The following is a 13767-nucleotide window of genomic DNA, read 5'->3' as shown; positions in this document are numbered from 1 at the left end:
AGTGTTACATAATTCTCGTGTAATGGCCCATCCTCTGCTAATAGCCTCTTTGTACAGGTCTTTACTCCCTGAATGGCCACACTTCACGTGCAGCCACTCCAGAAGGTGTTCCCATTTCCCTGCTTCACCATCGATGGCAAGACTGGCTAGACGTGTTAAGGAATCTACTTGGTTATTTAGGAGGTGAGCCGGGTTATCTCCTGTCTGGTGTGCAGCAACCCAGCCTACCAAGAAAGATCTCTGCTTGGCGATATTCAGTATTTCTTCCCATTTGTCTCGTTGCCACACTGGCACTTGGTTTACTTCCCATTGGTGTTGTTCCCAAAATGGTAACCATTCAGTGCATCCTTTAAACACCGCATAGGAGTCAGTATAAATGTATACTGGTTCTGTTGTCTCAGCTTCCTTAACGACTACACTCCACACAGCAACTAACTCCCCTACTTGGGCACTACCCTCTCCCTCAGTTATCATATGCTCCCCTGAATCAATATGTAATGCTACTGCTCGATACTTCCACATCTTTCCTTCCCTTTTTGCGGAAGCATCAGTGAACCACACGTTTTTTAAATGGGGTTTAAAATGAGGAGCCACTTTGATGTACGATGGAGGGGGTTCTGTATCTGGGTGATCAGAAGGGGGATCCTGTATTTGGAGCGTTTTGGGTGTTCCCTCCTCTATCTGTCTAGTGTGACAGTAGTGGTCTAACTGGGCATACCACTTCCTTACTGTTTCTCCTTGAGCTACTCCTGCGGGGGGAGGAGTTCCAGCCAATATTGGTTTCAGGATCTTAAAAGGTCCTCGCAAGATGATGGGCTGCTGCTGTATAATTGTCTCGGCTTCCTGTAAGGCTAGGTTAACCACAAAGAGTCCTTTCTCCCAAACTGAATACCGTTTTTCAGCATCCTTAAAGCTACGCGAGAAAAATCCTATAGGATGGGTAGGACCTTCAGGGCCACGCTGCCACATATGTATAGATAACCCATGAATTGCAAAACCCCATTCTATGTGGAGTGGGTCTGTTGGATGTATTGGCCCTAGGGCCTGGTAAATCCCTGCTTCAAAAATTAATAATTTCAGAGCCTCTTCATGGACAGGTGTCCAGTCCCAAGCAGTTCTTTTACGGGTTAAATCATATAAAGGGCGAGCTAGGATAGAAAAGTCGGGGATGTGTTTTCTCCAAAACACTAGCAAGCCTAGGGCATGCTGCAATTCTTTCTTATTTTCAGGCATTTTTACTTGTTCAAGGGCGGACAAGGTTTCGGAAGGTATACACACAGTCCCCGCTTTCCACCGGATACCTAAAAATTTTATGTCAGGTGATGGGAGTTGCACCTTTTCGGCACGGATTTGGAGCCCTAAATTCTCTAAGTGGCTAATGATTTCTCTCTGGGTTTGCCCCACCGCAGCATTGTCTGGTCCTCCAGTTAGCACATCATCAATATATTGATATACTCTTACTCCATCTTTAGGAGTGATCTGATTTAGTTCCTGGGCCAATGCCTAGTGAGCAATGGTGGGTGAGTGGCAATAGCCTTGGGGAAGTCGCATAAATGTATATTGTACACCTTCCCAGGTAAAGGCAAAGCGGTCCCTATTTGCTTCTTGTAAGGGAACCATAAAGAACATGTCTTTCACATCAATGGTTGCTAAAATTTGGTGACCCTGTTCTTGTATGGTTGCAATTAATTCTGCTATATTGGGGACTGCAGCTGTTAATGGGCCAGTATTGGCGTTCAGGCGTTGATAGTCAATTGTCAATCGCCACTTCCCATTTGGCTTGGGGACCGGCCATACTGGGGAATTATAGGATGAGTGCGTAGGAGTAACTATCCCCTGTTCCTGTAACTCAGTTATCACTGAAGTGATCCCTTCCCTTGCTCCCAAAGGCAAAGCATAAGGTTTGACATGAACTATTTTTGAAGGTGGGAGAGTTGGTGCCAACTGCAAAAGCCTCACAGAGATTGCGGGACACCCGAATTTCCATTCTCTTCCCTTAGAGTCTACCCACGGCTGGCCCTTTAAGAGGTTGAGTCCTAGAATATTGGTGGATAGAGGACTTAGTATCATAGTAACCTCAACAGGGGATGAATCCCCTGGCAGCCAGCATTTAACTTTAGCTGTCGGCTGCGGTTGGGAGCTTCCGAAAACATCTGTGACCCATATCTGCTTCTTATCTGCAATTATTCCATTGTGGTTAGCAACATCCACCCAGAGTGCTGACATTTGAGCACCAGTATCAACTAAAAAAGTTACTGGGGTCTTAAAGGGACCAAGGGGAAAAGTAATCAACAGGTCTCCTGTCTTATTTTCAGTGAGCCTCCTTAAATAAAACCACTGACTGTCCCCCGGCTCACTTACTGGGGACTGCATGTCTAGTTTCCCGTCCTGCAGACAGTCATACCTTCCTCTGGGGCAGTAGGCGTTTGGGGAGTGGGAGTTGCCAGCAACTGCGGATTCGCCCCCTTATAGTCTCGAATGTTTAACTCAGTATGGGGAGTGTTATAGACGCTCGTGACAAATTGGAGGAGCCAATTTGTATTAAATAAAAGATCGAATTTATTAGCAAGCGATAAAAGAGCAAAACAGCGCTGGGCGGCCGGGGAGACAGTGCTCCGCCACAAGCTCGCGCCCAAACAGGGGAAGAGCCTCTTTATTTATACAGTCTTTTTAGTCCCTGATACGTGACTGGCTGGCTGGTATCGTCGGTATCTTGTGCCATCAGGTGTTAAGTGGTCGTAATTTGCCTTCTGGTGGTTGTTGGGATGAAGGCCCAAGTCTTCCTCAGCTGTTCTTTAGGTGACTCAAGTCCCATTCATGCTCTGTAAATGTCTCTCTACATATGCTAATCATCGGTACTCATGGTCTTATCTAAGTGAAGAATATCCCTACCTCCACATGCGATTTCATGAACAAAGTTAGCCCGTTCATTACAATCCCCCCTTTTCTATTTTATCCTGATTTTGTTCATTAAATCGATCTAATACTTCTTTTGTCCGCCCGAGGATAGGATTAATTCCTTCATCCTCTATTTGTTCATATTGTTTTCGTAACAGCATTAAGTGTGCAGCTTCTAACCACCCTTTAACAATAGCGATCAACTTATTAAAAATGCATGTCCCAAAAGTCAAAAATAAGATCAACAAGATAAGGGGTCCTGTAATAGTTGACAATAGGGTGGTTAACCAGGGTGAATAATTAAACATAGACTCATACCAGCTCTGTTGTGCTTCCCTGTCTTTCTTCTAACCCCTCCCGTAGCTTGGCCATTGTATCTCTAACTACTCCAGTATGGTCAACATATACACAACACTCCTCCCGTAGGGCTGCACATAACCCCCCCTGCTGCATGAACATTAGGTCTAAGCCCCGTCTGTTTTGTAATACTACTTCTGATAAAGACCTAACAGACTGTTCTAGGGCTGTCATGGCTTTTTCTATCCTAGCCAAATCCTCGTCGACTGCTATTCTTAAGGATTGAAATTCTTGATTTTGTTGTACGAGGGAGGTTATTCCTGTACCAGCTCCAGCAGCTCCGACTGCTATGAGGGTTGCTACCGTGAGGGCTGTCAAGGGCTCACGTTTTTGTATGTGATGGGCCTGAGTAGTTTGATAGTCATAAACAAAATCTTCGGGATGGTAAATAAGCTTAGGTATTACAGCTACTTGTATACAATATTCAGTTATCCAATTAAAAACCTTTAGGAATATACAAGGTGTAACCCCAGTTTGGGAACAAATCCACTTAGTATTATCTGCAGGAATTAACCACTCAGCTGTTATTTCTCTTGATTTGTGAATTGTGTTACACAGGTGTCGTTTGTCTTTTGGGACATTCCCTATACATCTTCCTTTTCCTGATACTTGGGACATTGTTATCCCTTGCTTACGTCCAGATTCCTTATTCCATAAGCACTGAGCTGGGTTTGTTCTGTTGGCCTTCTTAAATCTACTGTCCACCCCAATAGTTTCATAAAAGGGTGGACGAATGCTGTAACATAACCAACAATGCTCAGTTATATTAGGGTAGGTGGCATTCAGTACTTGATAACTGGCTTGAAGCATATCCCACAATGGGCTGACTTCGGGTGTAAGAGTCGAGGGTTTGATTTTTGTTGATACGCCTGGGGTGTTATTTTCAGTGATGTTTATATTAGGAGAGATTGTAACAGTATGTACAATACTGTTACTATCATCTTCCTCTGCTATGACTGGATTTGGTCCTACACCGGAGGGTTCATTGGGCACCGGCTCCTTTTTTATTAAAATTATTCCCCCTGTATCAGTGCCTGGTTCCCAAAACCTGATTCCCCAAGTTCTCCCTATAGTCCATCCTAGATCTTCAGGTTTTGAAACATTAAGATAAATATGCCAACATGTGCCTCTCTGAACCGAACCCTGAGGTCCATAGGTGGGTTTTTGACATCCTGGCGGTCCCCATCCTACAGTTAAAAATTGGTCTTTCCCTCCCCCTGGTGTCCATTCTGATGCTATTGTTTCACAGCCCCAATATGCACAGTAATATTCAGCTGGGTGATTGCAATATCCTTTTCCTGGATTGTTAGCTGGACACATATAAAAGGCTTTACGCTGAACTGTATACTTGCGAGTATTCTCATCAATGGGGGCCCATCCATGGTATGACCTTACTAGGGAACTTAAGTGGGCCGTGAAAGAGGAAGCGCCCGGGGTAATTCTGTTTTGTATGATAACTGAGTGTTCTAGTTGTATTAGTGACCACTTGAAGGGTTGATGGCTGACATTGCCAGATACCATAGGCCCAACAAGCAAATACCACAGTAATATCATCCAAACACGGATTGCTGGTGGGGTTTCCCAAGGAACACCAATGGGTGTCGATGTCAATTCCCGATTATCTCTTTGCCAGGGCATACCTGGTCGGGCTCCCAGAGTCCATTCCTCCTCTCGAAGTGTCTGTTTTTCGCCATTACCCGCCGATGATCTCACGGTGTACTCACACTCCCTTTTCCGTATGCCTCTGCCTACTTTGCCTACTCCGGTGCCTGGAGCAGCGAGGTTTCTCATCTTCTCGGCAGCAGTCGTACTTCTTAAGGGCGTGTTTTCCACTTGCAAAGCCCTTACGGGACTTAGCTCCTCCCTGGGAACTGTGTAGAATATTTTATATTACCTGGGAAATGACAAGACACTCGCAGGATTCAGGGTTATAGGAGCTTCGGGTTGGTTAGGGATTTCCTGTAGCTACCCCCCCCGCCCCGTAAGGCGGACGTGTTTAGTCCCCTTCTCCTTTGGGTACACTGTGTACAGCCGTCCCTAAATGGGTGGCTGTTCCTGCAGTGTGTCCACCAGCATTCCTTATACAAATTTTATTTAAGAGTAGACGCTATTCTAGTGATAACGTCTAGCTCGCTTCCATGCGAATTTGATAGCACACCGCCTTATAGTTTCAGGTACTAATAATTCCTACTCACAAATTAGTCTATTAATTTCCACTCTATTCAATTGGTCTCCACGGGAAATTGGTACTCTCGACACTTCATACAATAATAATGTCCCCTTCTAGAACTACAATACCATTTCTGACCGTACAGTTACAAAACACCGAATTCCAATGGTTATGGTTACGATGCTTTAAACACGGAATCCCACTAAATATTCCGGTGGTCTAGGGACCTTAGTCCCCACTTCACAATAAAAAAGTAAGTACATAAAAAGGTAAGTACTGAGGAGTTCCTGCTAATTTATGTATATATACCAGCTCCGCTGGTTTGATGAGGTATCCGTTCTGTACGCCAAGGAGTAAAGTTTACCACCTGTAAATTCTCTCCAGGTGATACCTGGAACCACTGGTATAAACTAGGTTTTACTGTTCTTCCAAAAGGATTTATTCATTCATGCAGTTCCTTTTTCTTCCTTATCACTAGTTTTAAGTCCTCTGAAGTCTTTGTTACTTCCCACTGATCTCTGGGTAAAGGTCCTTTAATTCGCGAGGCATGCGTCCATCCTCGTTCTGCAGTCCGGACAGTAGTTTCTGTGGTAAGTAAAACAAGAAAGGGCCCCTCCCACCTAGGAGTGAGAGAGGATTCTTTCCAGGCTCTGATTAATACCATATCACCTGGCTTTACTGAATGTATGGATATATCTAGGGGCGGCCTCTGTACCACCATTCCTTTCTTTTGCAATTTCTCTCTCCTTTTCATCAGCTGAACAATATAAGGGTTAATACTATCTTCATCTAAAGTAGGGTAATTGGCTGGGCATTCCATATCATAGGGCATGCCATATAACATTTCAAATGGGGAAATTCCAGTATCTGTTCGGGGCTGAGTCCGAATATTTAATAAAGCAATTGGCAAACATTTTACCCATGACATTTTGGTTTCTATCATTAACTTAGTTAATTGTTTCTTTATTTCTCCATTCATTCGTTCTACTTTCCCGGAGCTTTGGGGGTGCCAAGGTGTATGGAACTCCCATTTAGTTCCAAAGGGGGCTAGAGCTTCTTTTACTACTTTGGAAATGAAATGTGGGCCTCTATCTGAATCAATAGTTTCAATATTTCCATATCGCGGTATGATATGTTCCAAAAGTACTTTTACCACTGTATTGGCAGTTGTCCTAGCAGTAGGGAACGCTTCGATATAGTGTGTGAGGTGGTCCACCAATACAAGTAAGTGTTTATATCGCCCTACTTTAGGGAGATCAGTAAAATCAATCTGTATTTTGGCGAATGGTCAGTGTGCCAATTCCTGTCCCCCTTGTACTTTTTTTCTAAGATGCTGCTTATTGATCCTCTGACACATTAGGCACCCCTGTACGATTCCCTTGGCTACATTATAAACCCCAATACACATGTATTTTATTGCGAATTGATCAACCAGCGCTTGGACACCCCAATGAGTCTTTGAGTGCATACCTCTCATTATTTTCCATGTTAGTGCTTTTGGTAATACTTGTCTCCCATCGGGTAGTTCTCAATTACCTTCTTTTTCCACTACTCCCATTTCCTTCAATTTATCCATTTCTGGTTTACTAAACTGTGGGCTAAGGATTTTTGCTGGCGTTTCACCTGCCAGCGGGGTGATGGTCACAGCAAGTAGTGCTGCCGCCTTGGCTTCTTGGTCAGCAAGATTATTCCTTCGAATTTCGGGGGTTGTTCCTCTTTGGTGTCCCTTAACATGTATTACAGCTATTCGCTTGGGCCCTCTTATTGCTTGTAGAATTTTGACAATCAGTTTCTCATGAACTAAACCCCTTCCTTGAGAATTAATAAGTCCCTGTTCTTCCCAAATTTTTCCAAAAGTGTGTACCACTCCATACGCATATTTTGAATCAGTGTACACGGTTCCTTCTTTGTCCTTCAAAAGTTCCAATGTCCTAAGTACTGCATCTAACTCACATGCCTGCGCCAACCAGCTAGGACTGAGGGGTCCAGACTCCTTTACTTTTAGGCTCCCCCCGTCCACAATTGCATATCCTGACTTCCTTTTCCCTGCTATTGCTCGAGATGACCCATCAGCGAATAGCTTTTCTCCCTCCCCCAATTCTACCTCTTCTAGATCTGGCCTAATTTTTGTTTGTTGTTCTATGGTTTGGAGGCAATTATGTGTTAACTCTTCTTCAGGACCTCCATACAAAAATTGCGCCGGGTTCTGCAAGCTCAGTGTTCCGATCTCTAATTTAGGGGAATGGATCAAGATCCCCTCATATTTTAAAAGCCTAGCATCGGTGATCCATTTTTCAGCCTTTTGTTGGAGAACCCCTCGAATATTATGGGGGGAGAACACCTTTAATTCACTTCCAAATGTTATTTTATTCGCTTCTTTCACTATTAGGGCTACAGCAACGACTGCCTGTAAACAGGTGGGCCACCCTCTACTGACGGGGTCTAATAATTTGGAAATATACCCTACAGGTTTTTTTTTCCCTGCCCACTCCTGGGTTAAAACTCCGTATGCTGTCCCCTCCTCAGTGGCCACAAATAAATAAAAGGGTCTCCTCACATCAGGCAGACTCAAGACAGGGGTGTTAACTAGATCAGCCTTGAGACTCTCTAATCTCTCTTCATCCTCCGGGGTCCATTTAAGCAACCCATCCATAGTTAACTTTTGATACAAAAATCGTGCTTTCGCACTAAAGTTTTCAATCCACTGCCTACAATACCCAAATAGCCCCAACAATTGTCTAATCTGTCGTTTACTCCTCGGGGCTTTCAGTGATAAAATTCCATTTACTCGTTCAGGGTCCAACTTCTTAGTCCCCTTGCTTATCCAGTGTCCTAAATATTTCACCTCCTTTTCCACAAACTGTAGTTTTGGCCGTGATACCTTGAGACCTTGAAGGCCCAAGAAATTTAACAACCGTATGCTTTCTTTTCTGGCTGTTTCTTGATTTTCTCCTGCTAACAATAAGTCATCCACATACTGGATTAGTACGACCCCATCCTGCAGTTGGTATTCCCGTAGAACCCGTTCTAGGGCTTGTCCAAATAAGTTTGGGGATTCTGTAAACCCCTGGGGGAGTACAGTCCACCTTAACTGCTGTCTCCTATGAGTGTCTGGGTCTTCCCACTCGAAGGCAAAATAATCTCTACATTCCTCCTTTAGAGGGCATGACCAGAATGTATCCTTAAGATTTATTACGCTATACCATTGGTTCTCGGGTCCCAATTGACTCAGCAGGGTGTGTGGGTTTGCCACTACCAGGAACCGGCTGACAGTCCGTTTATTGATTTCCCTTAGGTCATGCACCAACCGATAGCTACCATCGGATTTTTTTAATTGGTAAAATCGGGGTATTAAAAGGGGACATGCAGGGTTCGAGTACCCCCTTTTCCAATAGTCTCTCGATCTCAGGTTTTAGTCCCCTTTTCCCTTCATTAGATAAGGGATATTGTTTAATTCTCACTGGAATCTCGGGGTTCTTAATAACCACCTCAAATGGTTCAATATCCAGTTTTCCAACCGTTTCGGGAGTATACCACACTTCGGGGTTAATTTGTTTCTCGTCCACCTCTGTAAGGGGACGAAGCCTAATTTTTAACTCTTCCTCTTCCACGTCTACTCGAATCCCCATTTCTATGATTAAATCCCTACCTAATAGGTTATATTCCGCTTCAGGTACTAACAAGAGCGTTCCGATTCCGCATCTGCAACTTGATTCCACCGCCACATCTTTTATCACGGGGACCCTGAAAGGTTCCCCTTTTGCTCCAATTACATTAACTTTATCCCCGGATATTTTACATCCCGGAGGTAATGATTGTACAGTAGACCTTTCGGCTCCGGTATCTACAAGAAAGGTCACCTCCTGGCGCTGAGGACCCACTTTTAAAGTTATCAAGGGCTCCTTCTTACCGGGGGTCCTCAGCACATAGAGCCCCTGACCCCGCTAATCCTCCTGGAACATTTTTTCATCCTGAATCCTTTTTCTACATTCTCTCTTCATGTGTTCTTTTTCCCTACAATAGAAACATTCCACGGCTTTATCTCCTCTCCTCTCCATTCTTCCCTTATGTCCCCCACCAGGCCTACCGGGTCTCCTTATCACACCCTTTTGTCCTTCCCTTACTGCTGCAACCAGCAGTCTAGTCTGCCGCTTTTCAGTTTCCTCTTCTCGCCTCACATACACCTTCTGAGCTTCTCTAAGTAATTCATCCAACCCCCACTCCTGCCAGTCCTCAATTTTCTCCAACTTCTTCCTAATATCTCCCCATGATTTGGCCACGAACTGAGTTTTCAGCAACGCTTGTCCCACAGGAGTGGCAGGATCTACCCTAGAGTATAACTGGAAGCTTTTCCTTAACCTTTCAAGCCATTCTGTCGGGGTCTCATCTTTTTTCTGCCGTTCACTAAAGGCTTTATTAATATTCTGTCCTCGGGGAACCGATTCCCATATCCCCTGAATTATAATTGTTCTCAAGTCTGACATATTATTCCTGTGAGCCGGATCCTGATTATTCCAGTTTGGCCGATTTAAGGGCCATTTTTGATCCGCCGCCGGACCAGCCTGATGTTGCTGGTCCCACAGCCTCATCCCAGCCCCTCTAATCATGTCCCTTTCTTCTACGGTAAATAATATGCCCAGGATAGACTGTAATTCATCCCACGTGTACAAATTCAGTCCCAAGAATTGATCTAGCCTCTCGGCTACCCCCAGGGGATCATCTAACAAACTCCCCATTTCTTTCTTAAATTCCCTTACATCCCCTGTATTAAGGGGAACTGCCACATACCCCATTCCCAGTCCTCCCTGTCCATCCCCACCAGGCACTAACATTTCTCGAAGAGGAAACAATCTTTCCTCTCCTCTCCTTATTTTATTGCGTGCAAACCTTCTGGGAGGGGGTGTCGGGGTCAAGGAATCAGGTTCCGAATCTGACCCTTCCTGGGCCTGGGCTATTTCCTGGCCTTGGAGTGGGTCCTGAGGAGGAGGGGCCTGAGGGGCATAGGGAGGGGGCCAAAGGGGGTCCTCATCATCTTTTTGAGGTTTATCTGGTCTGTTTTCCCTTAAGGCAAAGAGGAATGACAGTTCCCAGGATTGGGAAATCCATAAGGCAGCATATTCACTTTCCTCTGGGCTGGCTGGTAGTCTCTTATTGTTTACCCATATATTTAATTGTTGACACACCCAATCCTCAGAGGACCCGAACACAGGCCAGAGTACATGAGGATTACTGAGAGGTTTTCCACCCCAAATCTCAATACAATAACTAATCATCTTTTCCTTAGACCTATCCTTTCTCCTTGGTGAACTGTCCCAATATCTTAACATCAGGCCTAGGGGACTATCCGGGGGTATGTCTGGTAACTTATTTCCCTTCCCCATCCCCATGGGTCCAGAGTGTAATGAACGGGTTAACTTTGTTCATGAAATCACATGTGGAGGTAGGGATATTCTTCACTTATCTAAGACCATGAGTACCGATAATTAGCATATGTAGAGAGACATTTACAGAGCATGAATGGGACTTGAGTCACCTAAAGAACAGCTGAGGAAGACTTGGGCCTTCATCCCAACAACCACCAGAAGGCAAATTACGACCACTTAACACCTGATGGCACAAGATACCGAAGATACCAGCCAACCAGCCAGCCAGTCACGTATCAGGGACTAAAAAGACTGTATAAATAAAGAGGCTCTTCCCCTGTTTGGGCGCGAGCTTGTGGCAGAGCACTGTCTCCCCGGCCGCCCAGTGCTGTTTTGCTCTTTTATCGCTTGCTAATAAATTTGATCTTTTATTTAATACAAATTGGCTCCTCCAATTTGTCACGAGTGTCTATAACACAGGGGGCTTGCTTTTCCTCTGCCCCATCTTCCGAGGTGCCTTTGTCCACACGCACACTCACTTCCCCTCGGTCATGACTCGCTCCCTCGCGGGCTACGAGAACTGCACTACTGGAGGGTCCGCACTCGCGTGATCTCAGAGAGACCTCTCACACAATCGCACCTCGGGATAACCACCCCAACCAAACGGCTCACGCTTTATATACTCACCCGCTCCCGGGGTCTTCGTTTGGTCTTCGTGCACAAAATTTAAGGGGTCCTGCAGGTTCTTTTGCTCAGTTATCGTAATTTAGAGGGGTTCATGGGTCAGGGTATGGCGGCGGCAGCTCTTCAAGACGGGGCTATCCGGGGATAGGGCGCCTCCCCGCTTGCGAGGGTCCGCACCAAAGAACCTGGATCTGAGTCACGGCACCAAGTTTGTTATAGACGCTCGTGACAAATTGGAGGATGCATATTCCAAATTACAGTCAAATTGTAAGTCCTCTCTACCAAGTTACCCGGAAGAAGAATGATTTTAAATGGGGGCCTGAGCAACGACAAGCTTTTGAACAAATTAAGCGGGAGATTGTTCATGCAGTAGCTCTTGGGCCAGTCCGGGCAGGACAAGATGTTATAAATGTGCTCTACACTGCAGCCGGGGAGAATGGCCCTACCTGGAGCCTCTGGCAGAAAGCACCTGGGGAGACCCGAGGCCGACCCCTGGGGTTTTGGAGTCGGGGATACAGAGGATCCGAGGCTCGCTATACTCCAACTGAAAAAGAGATATTGGCAGCATATGAAGTTTGAGCCGCCTCAGAAGTGGTTGGTACTGAAACACAGTTCCCCTTAGCACCCCGAATGCCAGTGCTGGGCTGGATGTTCAAAGGGAGGGTCTCCTCTACACATCACGCGACTGATGCCACGTGGACTAAGTGGATTGCACTGATCACACAACGGGCTCGCATAGGAAACCCCAGTCGCCCAGGAATTTTGGAAGTGATCACGGACTGGCCAGAAGGCAAAGATTTTGGAATGTCGCCAGAGGAGGAGGTGACGCGTGCTGAAGAAGCCCCGTTGTATAATAAACTGCCAGAAAATGAGAGGCAATATGCTCTGTTCACTGATGGGTCCTGTCGCATTGTGGGAAAGCATCGGAGGTGGGAGGCTGCTGTATGGAGTCCTACACGACAAGTTGCAGAAACTGCTGAAGGAGAAGGTGAATCGAGTCAGTTTGCAGAGGTGAAAGCCATCCAGCTAGCGTTAGACATTGCTGAAAGAGAGAAGTGGCCAGTGCTCTATCTCTATACTGACTCATGGATGGTGGCAAATGCCCTATGGGGGTGGTTACAGCAATGGAAGCAGAGCAACTGGCAGCGCAGAGGTAAACCCATATGGGCTGCCGCACTGTGGCAAGATATTGCGTCACGGCTGGAGAATCTGGTTGTAAAAGTACGTCATGTAGATGCTCACGTACCCAAGAGTGGGGCCACTGAAGAACATCAAAATAACCAACAGGTGGATCAGGCTGCCAAGATTGAAGTAGCTCAGGTGGACCTGGACTGGCAACATAAGGGTGAGCTATTTATGGCTCTGTGGGCCCATGATGCTTCAGGCCATCAGGGAAGAGATGCAACATATAGATGGGCTCGTGATCGAGGGGTGGACTTGACCATGGACACTATTGCACAGGTTATCCATGAATGTGAAACATGTGCTGCAATTAAGCAAGCCAAGCGGTTAAAGCCCCTGTGGTATGGAGGGCGATGGCTGAAATATAAATTTGGGGAAGCCTGGCAGATTGACTATATCACACTCCCACAAACTCGCCAAGGCAAGCGCCATGTGCTTACAATGGTGGAAGCAACCACCGGGTGACTGCAAACATATCCTGTGCCCCATGCCACTGCCCGGAACACTATCCTGGGCCTTGAAAAGCAGGTCTTGTGGCGACATGGCACCCCAGAGAGAATTGAGTCAGACAACGGGACTCATTTCCGAAACAACCTCATAGACACCTGGGCCAAAGAGCATGGCATTGAGTGGGTGTATCACATCCCCTATCATGCACCAGCCTCTGGGAAAATTGAGCGATACAATGGACTGTTAAAGACGACATTGAGAGCGATGGGGGGGTGGAACTTTCAAACATTGGGATACACATTTAGCAAAAGCCACCTGGTTAGTCAACACCAGAGGATCTGCCAATCGGGGTGGCCCTGCCCAGTCAGAATTTTTACGTACTGTAGAAGGGGATAAAGTCCCTGTAGTGCACACAAAAAATATGTTAGGGAAGACAGTCTGGGTTACTCCTGCCTCAGGCAAAGGTAAACCCATTCGTGGGATTGCTTTTGCTCAAGGGCCTGGGTGCACTTGGTGGGTGATGTGAAAAGATGGGGAAGTCCGATGTGTGCCTCAAGGGGATTTCATTTTAGGCGAGAATAGCCAGAATTAACCTGTATGATATTAGTTGCTATATAGCCCTGCTACTGTATGTTATCATTACTATAATTGTTATATGCTATA

At 45.8% G+C, this 13767-nt stretch overlaps 1 long non-coding RNA gene across 1 annotated transcript; it reads left to right on the top strand.

The window, feature by feature from the left end:
- Window positions 1-2069: 2069 nt before the first annotated feature.
- LOC121233025 lies at window positions 2070-7267 on the top strand. The gene is made up of 3 exons (XR_005931828.1): window positions 2070-2499; window positions 5075-5077; window positions 7254-7267. It is a non-coding gene; the product is annotated as an uncharacterized LOC121233025 (long non-coding RNA).
- Window positions 7268-13767: the final 6500 nt, after the last annotated feature.

The sequence above is a fragment of the Aquila chrysaetos genome, assembly GCF_900496995.4.
Source record: "Aquila chrysaetos chrysaetos chromosome W unlocalized genomic scaffold, bAquChr1.4 W_unloc_3, whole genome shotgun sequence".
Taxonomy (NCBI): Eukaryota; Metazoa; Chordata; class Aves; order Accipitriformes; family Accipitridae; genus Aquila; species Aquila chrysaetos.
The sequence above is the reverse complement of the archived record's forward strand: the minus strand, read 5'-3'. Positions and strand labels throughout refer to the sequence as shown.